Below are 15,302 nucleotides of genomic sequence, written 5' to 3' on the forward strand. Positions count from 1 at the left end.
ATGAGTCCAGTTTTTTCATGTATATATGATTTAAAGCATATGCTGTTTGCAGCTGGAAGATATAATAGATGTCTTTGCCATCTACAACTCATGAAACTTTTATATATGTGTGCTCATACTTCTTGTATTTCATCATCTCATCAGCGTCATTTTCCGAGAAGAAAAACCCAACAGGTTAATACCTTTAGTGGGAAAGCATTCAGTCAGCATCCAGAGGACAGCAGCTCGTGGTGCTCGGTGGTGCTTCTCCTTCAGAGGAGGAGGGTGGTGTCTGCATAGGTTACATATACTGTAACATTTTCTCCACCAAACGCTCAAACCAGGGTTTTAGTCGGACCGAGCCAGCGGCGGGGTACAGCGGTAACTCCACCCCTCTCACGTACGCTTGCCGCCTTTGACATCCGCTCTATGCTCCTACGCCATCAGGTCCCAGCTCTAAGGAAATTTACATCTCTTTGAATGTGACGCTTAGAAAAAGAGAGCAGGGAAGAAGGAAGAGGAGGAAAAAAGAAGATAGGGAGGGCAGCGGAGGAAGCAGGTGATGGAAGGAAGGAGGAAGGAAGCTTTGGTGTGTGTGTTTGGGGGGCTGGTGATGGTGTGTGTTTGGGGGAGGGGGGTTGGGGGACTAGATTAAATTTTGCCGTCTAGAAAATGAGAAAAAAGGGCCCCCTCTATCTCTGGGAGTCTACTGGGGAGATCTTTATTCTGATTCTTGTTAGAATTGTTTATCACTGTGACAGAGCAGGCTGGGGTGGAGATAAAGGCAGTGCTCCATCACAGCACTGACAGTGGTAGGACACGCGCTGGAATGAAAGGAGCCAGGGAAATATTATTAATAGATGCTGACTTGATTTGCCTCGATTGCACGTCAAGAAGTGGGGGCCAGGGCTTGATTGCAGCCCTATGAAGTTCTGTCCAAAAGGGAAGCTATTTTTCATTAAGTGATAGAAGTCTTCCCTCTCTCTGTCTCCTCTCCCCTTGCTTTCCAAGGAGCTGATAACATATGCAGTTTATTCTAAGCATGCTGATTTGTGTCAGTGCAGCAGAGAAGAAGACGAGTGGATGGAGGAGAAATCGGTAAGGAAAAACCCGGGGCCTTATCTCACCTTTCACCGTAGAAGCCGTCCTGCTGGTGTGATGCTATTTTTTGGTAAAAGAGGTAAGAACCCCGGCGTGGACAATCGGCCTATCACGGGCATCTGTAAAGCCACGCAGAGCTGCAGCACTCCCCTCCATCCCTCTCTCTCTTCTGACAACAGATAAAGAAGAAGTCTATAAAATGTGATTACACAGGCAACATGTTCATGGGCACAGATACGCCGGGGCACACTTTATTTTTAGAGTGTTGCATTACTAATGGATATACAGGAAGATGAGGATTTACACCCGCCCACGTACAATGCAGGCAGATATGAGCGCGCAGAGTCTATGCATCACATTTATGTGCAAAGCATAAAACAAGCCTCCCCTCCCCCCATCTCCTCCCCATCACCCCATCACTAAAAAAAGAAGCAGAGAAAAGAAAGAAATTGATTCAAAAAAGGATGAAATGCAGCTTTTTTTTTGGCGTGTCTGCCATGCGGCGCAAACTTCTGAATTTAGGAGGTTCGGTGCAACTTTGCTTTTCATCTGTGTGTGTGTGTGTGAACATTTCCAGGCTGGAGGACGGCAAGAACCAAGAGAAAAGGCACCTTTAACCTGCTCCTGCTGGACTGCAGAGCTGACGGAGTGTGTGTGCAGCACAGACAGATGGAGGAGCCTGCAGCAGGGTGAGTTTTTCTTTTAACTTTGGAGTTATCAGAGAGAATAGACTCTCCGCACCTCCGTTCCTCCGCCTGTTTGCCCACATCGCTCTCTTTTTGTCTACTCCTCGCTCCGCTCGTGTGTAATTAAGTCGGCCGCAGATAATTTATGCGCTGATATCTCCATTGGTTGCTGGCATTCCTGCGAAAACCCTCAAAAATGTTTCTTTAATTGGATCCTATTGGCAGCACCCTCTTTGCCTTCTAACATTTACCATATGAAATTTTTAGATTGGTAAATATTTCCTCCAGTGGATCATCATATTGGGTTGCGTTTCCCCCTGATGCTGACATTTGCTGATAGTTTCATGTCGTTTTCAACATTGGACCATTTCCTTTTATTTTCTTCTATATGTTATGATTGTCTGCAGGTGACGTGGAGAAGAAACCAATGAAATTAGCAGTGAAGAGAAAGCTAAATGTCAGAATCTTCTGTGTTCTTTCAAAGCAATTATTCCTTAATGAAATAAAGCTGCACTGCTGGGTAAAATAACAAATGTTGACTGGTGATGTTTAAAGCTGTGTGTGTGTGTGTGTGTGTGTGTGTGTGTGTGTGTGTGTGTGTGTGTGTGTGTTTGCACAGGAGTGTGGGATTTCACTTAGCCCATTTAAATCTGAACTAATTCACTAAGAGCTCAAATGGGCTTGTTCTGCTAACTGAGGTCAACAGTTTCAAACGAGCTATTAAACGGCTCCTGTAAGTGACAAATCTTGGAGTGCAATTTGAGAGCCTCTTAAGGCGCCACTTTCTCTCCCCTGCACCCTAATAACTTCGCCAGATATGTGAGAACGCTATTAATTACGCCACTTAATGCCTCCGTGCCACACCCCGCACTCAGAGGAGCTCGACTTGTTTCCTTTCCTGATCCTCTGAAGTAGGTGGCGACTTCACCCAGAACAACGGGCGAATATTCATCGAATGTGTCGTTCGATTTTTCCCAGGATCGTTCTGCCCCCCGTCCTTCCTCAGATTCCTCACATTAAAATATGTCTGCGTAAATTGCAGCAGACACATCTGCATATTTGGTTTTCTGTAAAATGTGTGATTGCTCCTTCCATTAGCTGTGACAGTGTGTGTTAAGGCTGTGTGTCTCAGCGCTGAGCACAATGAATAATTGAACTGCCTTTGCAGTGAGGAAGAAAGAGGAAGATGTATCACTTATGTTGGATTTTGTCAGCCAGATAATGCCCCCCCCCAAAAAATAAAATAAAATAAAATAAAATAAATAAAATAAAATAAAAATAGAGAACGTTTATTAGCCTCACAAACACTCTTTGTGCCACATGTAGAGACCAGCGCTGTCACATTTCGCTGTCTTCTTCTCTCTCTGGTACCTGCAGAATGACGTGCTCGTGTGTGTCATTGCGGTTCCTGGTCAATTTACAACGCAGCTCTATTAAGACAATTTGCCTCTAAGAAGCTCCCATTAGATCTGCAAATGGCTCGACTCTGAGCAGTGTTTTTCCAGCATCTCGTTATTAGCACGCTGCATTCATTATGTGTTATTGTGGCCTCCCCTCTGTGACCAGAAGTGGAATCTGGGTGTAATTCTATCAGCCAGCACAGAGAACATTTAGAGAATATTATTAAATATTATTAAACCAAATCTGTTTAGGAGCTGCTTTCAGACTGAATCTACACTCTTACATATGTGAGTCTAATGCAATTGAAACCAGCGCACAGAAATAAAGACGCACTTATTTTCAGGCCTTAAAATCCTCCAGCAGCCCGTGTGGTTCCACCACAGACAGGAAGTGGGCGGGATCAACCGGACGCGATAAACTATTCTCTACTTCCACGCGAGCGAACGCTCATTAATAAGGTGTGGTCAGTTTCATCAGTGAAGCGACTTGAAGAAAATATTTAAAGTGGAAAAGACAAAAAACATTTTAGTGTCAGAGGTGGCAGAAAAAAGATGGTAAACAGAAGTACGAATACTTGTGTCAGAAATACTCTGTAACCTGATAGTCTCTCAAGTGTATAAGAGCAAATCTTTGTGCCAAGCTAACTGAACCTCACGTCATATTTATACGAGGAAGCACAAACCTCGTTTCAGCTTCAAATTCTAATGAATGTACTCGGCTGCATCATACCATCCACAAAGCATCTGTACTTTTAATTCATTTACTGTGGGACGTAACAAAGTTATATTAAAATAAAGTAGAGTAACAGAGCTGGAGTGAATGTCTCTGTAAGCCAAGCTCAACACTACAAACTCAGGTCCTCATTTACAAGGACGTTAAAAAAGCCAGTGCACCGTTAACATGTTATTATCATCTCTCATGTAAACACATACTGATTTCATCTGTCTTCACTGCACAGAACTGATCACCAATAATCACGTGTCCTATCCAATGAGCTTCTGTGCACACTGTCGCAGAGACAGGTTTGACCTCTCACCAGTGAGAATGTTTTAGAAGTGTAATCAGCAAACGTAACAGTAAAAACTAATGTTGCAACATCTGGATTATCAAGAAGCAGAATTGTGAGTGATGTGAAACTAAATGATACATTTATAAGAAAATGATTCATCAGCCGTACACACACAGTCATAAGGACAGCTTCTGCTTTAATGAAAGGTGATGAAACGCTGTACAAGCAAAGTGCAAAACACTGCTGATCCTCCTGCTTCGTCACAGGAACTTCTGTAGAAGTGGCTTCAAGTTTCCAAAGGTGACCTTTTCTCTGCCGTTCTGGTGAAAGAAAGAGAAACGACATTGTGTGATTGTCGCCGTCCTGAGAAACCACCAGTCACAAAAAACAAAAAGATGGGGAGGTAGCAGAGGAGGAAGAGGAGGAGGGCTTGTTTTTCTGGTTGTTATCTCCTCACTCTGCTGCAGCTGCCTTGCTGTACCGCACAAACACCTGCTGTCCTTCTGCAACACCAAGAGAAAAGTCAATTGCGCTGCGTGATAACCTGCACTCGTGTGTGCAGCGAGGAGAGACACCTTTGGACGTGGTTAAGATACTCTGACACCCCGTGCTTTGCTCTGCCACTCTGCCATTCCACCGTGTTTACTCACTATTTGTGATTTTGTTTTCCCCTCTCTGCGCTCACGCTTTGCTTTTTTGCCGCTGACTTTGATCTGGCTGTTCAGAAGTGTTTTTGAAACGCTCCCCCTCCCCGCCCCGAAAGTCCCGTCCTTTATTTTCCTCCAGAGCAGCGTCTTCAGAGGAGTACAAGCGTCCAATTCTGTCACAATTCTCTGTCGCCTTTTTGTGCGCTTGTGCTGGAGTGTGTCTCTGTATGTGGGCTTCTGCAAAACAGCAAGAGAAGCTGACTACACAATAGCCGTGTGACTTTACAATAGCGACTGTGGCTTTATCTTGACAGGAACGGAGGCCCCTTTTGTCTGTCGCGGGCACTGGCGTCAAAGGGCTCCGTGTCCAAGAGCGTGGCGTCCCTGCGAAGGACTCTGCCTACGACAGCGTAGGAACGCTCCATCTGACACTGGCGACGTCCCGCCCTCACAAGTTACAGAGAAAGAAAAAGTGAGCGGGTGAGAGGCTCATTAGCTGATCCTTGAAGGATCTTCTTGAAGCTCTTCAGATCATTTCTGAGAGCCTTCCAGTGTGTTTCATCTGTGATGCTCCCTGAACATCCTCAGAGTGTCACAGCACAACTGCAGTGACAGAGAGGGAAATGTTTGTGCAGCATCTTCCTGTGGAATGAACCATCAGAGTTTATCATGGCCACAGTGAGACGTCAGTGTTAGCACATGGACAGGATGTTCATGCTTTGGTATAAAATCTGGGAACTTGTTGGTCACCGCACAGATGTGAAAGCTGTAGAAGTCTGAGAGGTAGGAATGGTCGAAGTGGTTGATTATTCCAAACAGGATGATCGCTGCCAAAATCAGAAGTAACGGAGACCTTTGGGCTTCCCTCGGAGAGCTCTGAGGTAGCCTTATTTTACAGCCAGTTCAAGTCCAAACCTCCACTTGATATTTTCACGGAGCAGCCCTGCATTCACCTCGGGTTGTTGTTGTGATTTGCTGCTGTATGAATGAAAACTGTTACATTGATGATACATGTTCATGTCCTGAACTAAGCTGCTTGGATATCGAGCGCTCAGCTTTGGAGACGTGTTCGTGAGCCAACACTAATGAAACGGGATCTTTTTGAAATCATCTGCCAGAAATTTAATTTGACTTCATTTAGTTTCTTCTCTCACTATTAGTGGCACTGATCTGCCTTTTTTTTCTCTTTTAGTTCAACAGACACTGAGAATAAGAAACAATTGTGGACAGAAACAGTTGTTACTGTGCACATTCGACCTTCCATAGATCTGGATGTGTAGATGAAGAGGCAGCCAAAGCCAGGGTGTGACACAGATGTGCTGGTGAATGCGTGCACTCACACACCCAGGGCGTCTGACTGTAGCTCACAGTGTGCTCACAGAGACTACAAAGAACGAACTGCAGGAAGGAAAAATGCCGGCGAATGAAAATAATAAAGACAGACAACGATTAAAGGCTGAGATGCAGCAATTATTTACAGCATGTGTAAGAATAGAAATGAACAGAGTCTCTACGCCGGTTCAACTGCTCCTTAGTAAAGTCGACTCAGGGTTGTGATCTGGTTTATGCACATTACAGATTCTTTCTTTTTTCCTTTTACTTGGTAACTGTCATGATTATCAGACGGCTAATTGTCATGATGTGTGTATATCAAATTCCCTTACTTGCTGTGTGCCTTACAGTGCTTCAGGTCCAGTGCAGGGAAAAACAAAGGGAAGTTATTTATGACACTTTACACCATTCAGAAGTTCTTATAATCCCTCTGATCTGATGGCCGTCTGTCTGCGGCCGCCGCTCCGTGTGGATGTAGTCCGTATAATCCCAGCGCCCAGCTCACCGGAGTCATTGTGCTCATAAGTGGATAAAGCAACACGGGCTGGATTTTGCATGGTATTAGCAGACCAGGAACCAATGACCAGTAAGAGGATTGTGAACTCGCAGGGACCCCTGAAGGACTGCAGATAAAACGGTGGGATTGTAACACCTCACATGATTACGTGTCTGGATTTGACTTCAGGATCAAAACATTTCCCAGAAGCTGGAATGACCCCATATTACGTGGAGGGAGCGGCGCATCTCCGCCGGCCTCTCAGCTGTCACCTCTCCTCCTCTCCAGCAGCTGTCAATCACTGCCATGGCTGCTTTGACTGGTTTAACGCTTCTGCTGATTGATGCCACAGTTTAGCTGGATTATAGGCTCTAATCCAGCACTTTCCCTCTCTCTCTCTCCCAGGGAAAGTAATACATGTGAAAATTACTCAGAACAGCACTGACACTTCTTTGAGAGGCAGAGTACCTGCTGCGTCCACCAGGGGAGCTGTTCTCTATGAAACAAGCCCCACTGCAAGGAGCAGCCCTCGTCTGAATGCTGCAGGCTTCGGATGTCACGGCATTTAGTGCTGTGGCAAGAAAACAGATACTCTGACCACAAACTCATTCATTCACATTATCTGCAAATTACTACAGAAATAATCATCAAGCTTGGAATGTAATTCTTTACAGCCAGGATTAATTTTAAATCATATTTCAAATTGCAGTGTTTGTAATTTGCACCAGGAAGCATTGTGTGTTTTTACTATACTCAGATATTTAATAATGACAACAAAGCTTTATTTAATTTATGGGATCTGTTCTCCGGGAAAAAAGGAAACTTTATGTATTTATTCATTTTTGCACAAAAACAGAAATCATATTTATGTTTGCAACAACATTTTTCAGAGGAGGAAACAAATAATAAAAAGAATTTTTATTTTTTATTTTTCTAAAATAAAATAAAAAAGAAAGACTTTTTTTTATTACCAACTTGAACCACAAATAATGACTTTAACAGTCAAACGGTACATTTGTCATTTTTTTGAGCAGTGATGACAGAATTTTAAGGGGAGCAAACATTTAATTAAGGCATATTTGACGTATTTGATTTCACTGCACAGAACTGTTAAATAAATAGTGCATATAGAGGTGAACACACACGTCAGCACACTGTGGTTTTTTATTGACCTGTGATGTTTCTCCTGTTGCTCAGTTCACTTCATGGCTCACACACATGAACAAAATCAGACTGATCATTAATTAAAGCAACTGTTCATGATGTTCAGAGAACGGCTCGTCCACCTCCTTTATTCATCTAAACAAAACTTTATTAACAACATTTCAAATGTCCATAAAGTTTTAGCTCATTAACGGTGTGATGGTGCACTGCAGTCCTGCTCTACCACAAAAGGATCACGTGTGTCATTCTGAACATAACGTCCTCACGCTACCGTCTATTTCTGACGTGCTTATGGAGCCTGTGATTGGCTTCAAATCAAAGTGACACCAGGACACTGCTGCTGATCACTAAGGTTAGTTACTGGGTGTAAAAATTCAATACAGTATTGATTAACACTTACAGGGTTGTGCGATATATCCAGGGATACATTTAAATCAAGGAGAGCAAGGTCAGGTTGTGTGCTACCGCTTGCATGCTAATTTGCAGTTTTCCTTTTGTTTCCACTTTGTGTGCTTCTGATTGTTGCAGGAAAGATGATAAATGAGAAAAATAAATAAAAATACATTTGGACTGATGCTGTGGAGACTAAAGGACGGCTACACTCAGATGTGTTTGACACAAAGGAAAAGGAGAGATTTTCTGTTGCGTTCTCTGACTTTTGCTGACAAAAGAGGGCAGTATGATGACATTGACAAAGTAAGCAAACTTTTACTGTCACGTACACTGTGTGTGTGTGTGTGTGTGTGTGTGTGTGTGTGTGTGTGTGTGTGTGTGTGTGTGTGTGTGTGTGAGTCAGTGAGAGAGTGAATGAGAGTGTGAGACAGAGATCGTGAGTAAAAGGTTTTCTCAATGTGTGTGTGCAGTGCGCTTTTGTCAATATGCTCAGTGTATGCAATTACTCTTTCACGTGGATGCGCGTGAACAACTGCACATGCACAAATACACACGCCCCTTTTGCTTCACACACACACACACACACACACACGCACACACACACACACACAGCAGTTGTAGAAACATTAAAGGCCTTCTTAAAGCAAACACGGGAGAATGTGCATGCAAGTGTGCGCAGCAGGGAGAGGTATTTTTTTAACCATCATCACATTGTAGGAAACCAGAAGCCCCGCCTCTCCCAAAAATGAACAGTGCATTTGCAAAGCTTGGTTTTCTTTGCATTATTGGATGCATTTTATACGATGTTCCCTTCATAGTAAAAGAAAGCCAGCTTACAGTTACAGTACTGCAGTTAGCAGGAGAAAAGGAGTCATGTAATTGCCTCTGAAGTGCTAGAAAGCCTTTGACCAGCACAGCCCTGGTTAGCATTCAAAAAACACTTCTCAGGGATGAAAGCCTCATTGAAAGCCAGCCTGCTAATGATAGTATACTCAAACAATCAGGGCAGAGCACACATTGGCCCCTGTCTCGCATAACGACAAACGCCAGTCCCAAACACGATGGCATCGCTGCTGTGTGTTGGAACCGTCTCCTGGTGCACGGCGCCAACTCGGCCCTGCCGCTGCCAAGCATTCTTCAAATTTCATTAGGTAATAGCTCATTCATTACTAAGGCTGGGACTGGGGCTGCAGCCGTCATTAAACCCTGATCACACGGGATACACACACATGCATACACGAGCTGTAAACACTTTTACTATAAAACATAATTGTCACAAAGACGTGGCGTGCACTGTAGGCGTGCACGTACTCACCCACACCTAGGCTCATAATTTACTCAGACCTCCGGGGCTGTCTTCACCCTGCAGCGAGCACACTTGCTGGGGGCCACCTCTGAACCTGCAGACGTGTCCAGTGGAGCCCAGGGAGCAAACAGCTGAGTCCATGGATTCCCCACGTTGCTATGAGAATGCATCTGTGCCCAGTGTGTGTTTGACTACACATGCATGACTGAAGGTAAATCCACGGTGCTTCAGTGTTCATATCAAGACCGAGACTGGATCGAACGCTGCATTTTAAAATGATAGAATTCACTTTGAAGCACAGAGTGATTCTGATGGTATCTGGACTGTGGTCAGTGCTCTTTGTGAGGTTTCCTGATAGGCCTGAGGCAGGGATCACACTTGCTACAGCTGCAGAGGCCACAGACAAGAAGTCATTCCTGTTATTATCATTTCAATTATTATACTCTGATTTGAATATGAATGCATCATAAAACACAGAGGTGGACAGTATATTTAAGAAGTTTTTAAACCACATTGTGAAGAAAAGGCTGAAAAGAGACTGCAAATAAATCCCACCAAAAAACTGTTGTTCAAAGACAACGTAGTGTGTGTGAAGCTGCTTCTGCCAGAGTCCAGATGGATTAAAGTGTATATGTGCCATCAAAAAGAAGCTTCTCTGACAGCGTGTGCACGTCAGGAACTGCAGCCGTGGCTCTCTCTGTGCTTTACAAATGATCAGTTATTATCCTTCATGTGTTGCTTTTCTTAAGGCTACTACATATTTGGTGTTATTGATGTCTTTTGGGGGGCTGCAGACTTTGTTCCTCACCTTTAAAATCTTTGTTTTATTCTAAAGCATCCAAACTCTCTAGCAACTATTTGAACAGCTGGACCTCTGCACCACACAGTTACAGTGGGTGTGGATCCATCATTCTTATTTTGCATCTCTGACACTCAGTTTGACCACTTTTCCTTTGTCTTTGAGGGATTTGCTGTTTGGTATATTTTATAGCACAACTCATCTTTGTTTGTAGCTATAAAATGATTTTCAACATGACCAAACTTTGCAGTAGTTTTAACATGATTTAAAATGAAAACTATTCTTTCTTACGTTGGCAGGTAATCTGTGCATCAGTTAACACAGGGGGTGAAACCTGAAAATGATGAGGAACCAGACTTTAATGACTAGTTTGCTTATTAGTGTTGGCTGTAGGATAAAGATTATTCAAGGATTCAAGGAAGCTTTATTGTCATCCGCATCAGATGTTTACATGAAGACAAACAAAACACACAGAGCGAAAAGAAACAGAAAAACAAGTAATAAAGACGTACAAATAATTACAGTGCAACAACCTGAGCACCAGTATGGAGTATAGATCTAGAAATAGATACTTTAGATGAGCAGCATTGATAAAGAGACGGGTCAGTGTTGGTGGTTAGTGTGTTGAACTCTGACCCACAACCAAATATTACAAATGTTACATTTTCATTTTCAGTGTGTATTTCAATTCATTTTTAAAAAATGTTCCAGAAATTCTTAAATATAATTTGACTTTCAGAGCTGGTATAGTAACTGCGGTTCAGTCTTTTTGCTCTCAGAGGTTAATGCTGATAATTAACCCACGGTTCACTCGTTAGCTCTTAAGGACTGAACCATTCTGCAGCTAGCTTGCACACATAGTGGACCATAGAAGCTAAAGAGCCCTTAGGATTTGCAGAGGAGGACATCAGCAAAGGAAACACCTACAGGAAGGACGAACGAGCGACTGCTCTCAGAGACAAACTGCTACATTTGTGTAAACATGTAACGTTACAGCAGAGCTGCCAAGAAAATAAAGCTAACGTTCTTGGGGGCAAGAATAAAATAATGTATATTTGAAGACACAGTGTGTGGTACATTGTGACCTGTGGGCGTGAGCAGCTATGAGCAGTGTGTGTGTGTGTAAATGCTTGAATAGGCCGCGTGTGATGGTGGAATCACCACAGCCTTTAAACGGATTCAGCACAGGAGACCCCCCAGCCCCCACCCCAGCACACACACACACACACTGGGCTTCCCCTGAGAGAGCCCTGAGTAATACATCATATTGCTCTTAAAATAGCTATTAACCACAGTTAGGAGAGAGATGGAGAGGAAGGGAGGGGAGAGAGGGAGGGAGGGGGAAATTAAGCAACGTTCACAGAGTCACTCATATAATAACTCACCATTAACCTAAGCACTAAAAGGCACACTGTTTCTTTCTGTTACGTGTGCCTTTAATTGATTCTCATATTCCCTGTGCATGCCAGCGCAGGAAAAACGAGCAGAACGAGGGAGAAACTTGCAGATGAGGCTCGATCCTTTCTTCATCAGTGTCTAAACTGGCTCCAGTGTTGCTGAGTGGAGAGCAGATACTCGGCCTAATCCCTCTCAAGTCTGGAGCATCTGAAAGCTATTCACAAACTTTGTGTCCCGTGTATCTCCAATTAAAACGGCCCTGCTGCCAGATAAGTATGGTAATGAGCGAATCCGAGGAAAATTAGATACGCGACACTAATCTGTGGCTGTAAAGAAGGTTAAAGGGAGAGAATTAAGATTAGGATTTAATCCGGCCGTATCGTTATCGTTGCTCGAACTGTCCCGTGCACTGCGCCGAGGTGAACGTAAGAAAGGAAAAACAAACAGCTCTGTGATGAGGTTTGTTCAAGACGCGTGACTGAAATGCCTTCCTTCAAATTAACATAAACATATGCAGATGAGCTCCTAATTAATTGCAAAACGTATTTTTGATTAAATACTCCAAACGTCATGATTCTAATCTTGACCAGGAACGGAGGGGAGAAAAAAAGTTTTAATTAAGTTTGCCAGTTAAACCTCATCAACACTTTGAATGGAGTGTAATTAGAACGCCACCCCGTCTTCTTATTTCTCAGCTGCAAAATCAAAAATCAGCCATTGTTATCACATTTGTAATGCAACCAGTATGTGAGATGAGGCTGTGATAAACGAGCAGGGGCCTGATATTCATAGGCAAAGTAAAATAATGCTGCTAATTGGCAGATATTCTAATATTGATTAAATTAGACGGAAAACACTCCTTTCATTAAGGCGCTACGATATAGCCTAATTCCGATCATCTTCTCTGTGTCTTTGGGATTACCAATTAAATGGGCTTTGTGGAAGTTTTTCAAACCGGCGGGCGAGAGGGGCCTCCGTGAAATTACGGCTATAGTTTGCGAGAGTGGAAAGGCAGCCGGCTTGTCTGTTTACCGAGGGCCGTGTTTGTGTGGAAAGTCGTGGTTAATGATGTATTCATCCTCTTGCCGTGTAACTCCAAGCCCAACTCAACGTGTATTGTGCTCAATTATGGGAAGAGGAAGAGCTGATAATGAAAACTAACATGAAGCCCCGGAGTGGATCCAGTTGTGTGTGTGTGTGTGTGTGTGTGTGTGTGTGTGTGTGTGTGTGTGTGTGTGTGTGTGTGTGTGGGAGAGAGACTAGCTGGAATAACTGTATCCCTTCTCTTTCATCATACAGACGCAGAAGCCACAACTCCTCACACTTTCTCAAATGAACCTTTCAAAGCCTCCAAACTTTCAGCCTCACCCTCCCCCTCCTTCTCCACCAAAGCAGCCGTCCACTTAAGGGTATAAGGAGGCTTACGTGGGGATAAAACCCTGCAAGGTGCTTGAGGTGAGATAACCAATTACCCATGATCACTTTTGACTCTTCTAATCTCCCCGCCGTATCGGCGGGATTTAGCCGCAGCAGCACCTGTGAACCTGGCCATCTCCAATCTGCCGCCGCCGGCCTTTGTTATTCTAATGTCAGCCACTTGACTCAGACTTTAGTCAAAAGGGATAAGCACCCGCTGGGTTCGGGGGGAACGGCTGACGGGAGCGACCCGATGACCTTCCAAATACACAGCGATGATCGATGAGCACGATTTGGTCACAAACACCTCACGGTCCTGCGACAACAACGCTCCGCTGCCGTTCCCGTGGAAATGGATCTCAGGAAACCACACGTTCACCAACAGCTCGTTTACAGCTCACATCCGTCCAACAGGTTCTCTTTTTCATCTTTAGCAACCATGCATGAGCAAGGCGTTTCACAGGCCTCTCCTCTCGGTGTCTAAAATGGCCTCGTTGTGTCATCATTCGCCCAGCGAACCACAGGCACCGAGCGCCGTTCCCAAACATACTGATCCAATCAAAAGGGAGCTTTCCAAGCCACGATCTCCACTAATTCATCATTTTTGTGTTCATCTTCACTTTATTTATTGGTGTCAACGTTTCACTCACGTCGCCAATCATGATGCCTGAGGTCAATGATGTCACCAGATGCACTTGATTTACAAATGTGAACAGGTCTTAGGCAACGCTGGCAAAACACGCTGACAGTTATTTACGACTTGCTGAGGATTCTTCGATTGTTGTCCTTTCAGCAGAAAAGCACAAACTTCACTGAGCTTTGCACTCAACAACAAGCCAGCCTGCTCTATGGATGGTTCCCTCCTTATAACAGCTGTAGACTCATCCAACTATAGAAAGCATAAAAATGTAGCCATGTGACATCAGAACAGGCTTGTTATGCAACATCGAAGAATTTATGGTGTAGTTTTGGTGAGTAAAATTCGAGTATTTTATTAGTGTGTTATCTGGAACAGGTATCTGTGTTTGTGCAGAAAGTACGCTGCTAGTACACAGACTTTGTTGTTGTGGCGGGCGTGGTCTGCGGTGCTGTGCGGACGCCCCACCACGGTAGTATTTTTGAGTGATCTTGAGCAATACTTCTCCTGGCTTTCTAGTTTTGTCTTTGGACGTTCGCTGGCTTTTCAGTCATTTTGAGAAAAAGTGGACGAGTCTAGAGAATCATGTTTTTCAAGTTGATTTACGGGGTGTCTTTGAAGTAGCCCTCTGTAGGCTGTAGGTCAAACACTTCAGTCCACGTCTAACATGATTTTATTTCCTGTTGAGATTTGATGTGTTTTCAAAGTGTTCCTTTATTTTTTTGAGCAGTGTAGAGTACGCGTCCTACGAAAAGGGGTCTGTCTGGTAATTCGAGATAGCTCAACAGTGCGATACAACGGCATGATGAAAGACACATTAGGAGATTACAGAAGCACTAAAGTACAGTGTCTTCTGTGGAACCAGTTTGTCTTGCTATCCTGACTCCTCACCAACCTTTAAAAAATGTCAAGTGGCTCCTGCAAATGAGGGATACTTTCACTTCTCAACATCTCTCCTGCACTTTAGGGCATTCACGAGAATACCAGAGGTCTCTGGGAGGGCAGCAGGTGCAACAAAGGGCTTCACTTACTGGTGGAACTGAATTTCTATTTCCACAATCGTGCTCGGAGCTTATGGGGAGGACCCTCAGAACTGCTGTTAGAAAGGTCATTTGATCACCAGACTACAGGGTTCATAGTTGCTGTCATAAATTCTAATGGTCACATGGACGCTGCTCAATATCAACATTCACTAAGAAAATTACAAAAAATTGTACAAAACAAAGTTGTAGATTTTTAAAATGTGAGAGTGTTTACAGTAAGAACTAATCATTTAATTAAAAGTACCTATTCAAGCTCGGGTAAAGACAGAATTATCGTTAACAACCAATCAGCTACTGTGGTAAAGGAGTACAAACAAGCTAACTGGAGCTAACAACGGAAATTAGGTGTTTTGTATCCTCTACCTTACACTTTAAATCCTAAAAGCGCGTGTGCCGAGCTCAACTCTCATTTAGTCCAGTGGCCTGGAGTGACAATAAAATCACATATCACCTCTTTAAAGCAGAATGCGGATTAAGAGGTCTCACAGAGACTCG

The 15,302-nt window shown here is 43.7% G+C and overlaps 1 long non-coding RNA gene across 1 annotated transcript; it reads left to right on the plus strand.

Annotated features, from left to right (window-relative positions):
- The first annotated feature begins 769 nt into the window (after positions 1 to 769).
- LOC146551404 (uncharacterized) lies at positions 770 to 2,299 on the plus strand. The gene is made up of 3 exons (XR_014889980.1): positions 770 to 1,159; positions 1,658 to 1,769; positions 2,174 to 2,299. It is a non-coding gene; the product is annotated as an uncharacterized LOC146551404 (long non-coding RNA).
- Positions 2,300 to 15,302: the final 13,003 nt, after the last annotated feature.

Source organism: Mchenga conophoros, linkage group LG19 (assembly GCF_057382185.1).
Source record: "Mchenga conophoros isolate Kocher_MC1m ecotype Shallow Benthic linkage group LG19, M_conophoros_male_GT1.1, whole genome shotgun sequence".
Classification (NCBI taxonomy): domain Eukaryota; kingdom Metazoa; phylum Chordata; class Actinopteri; order Cichliformes; family Cichlidae; genus Mchenga; species Mchenga conophoros.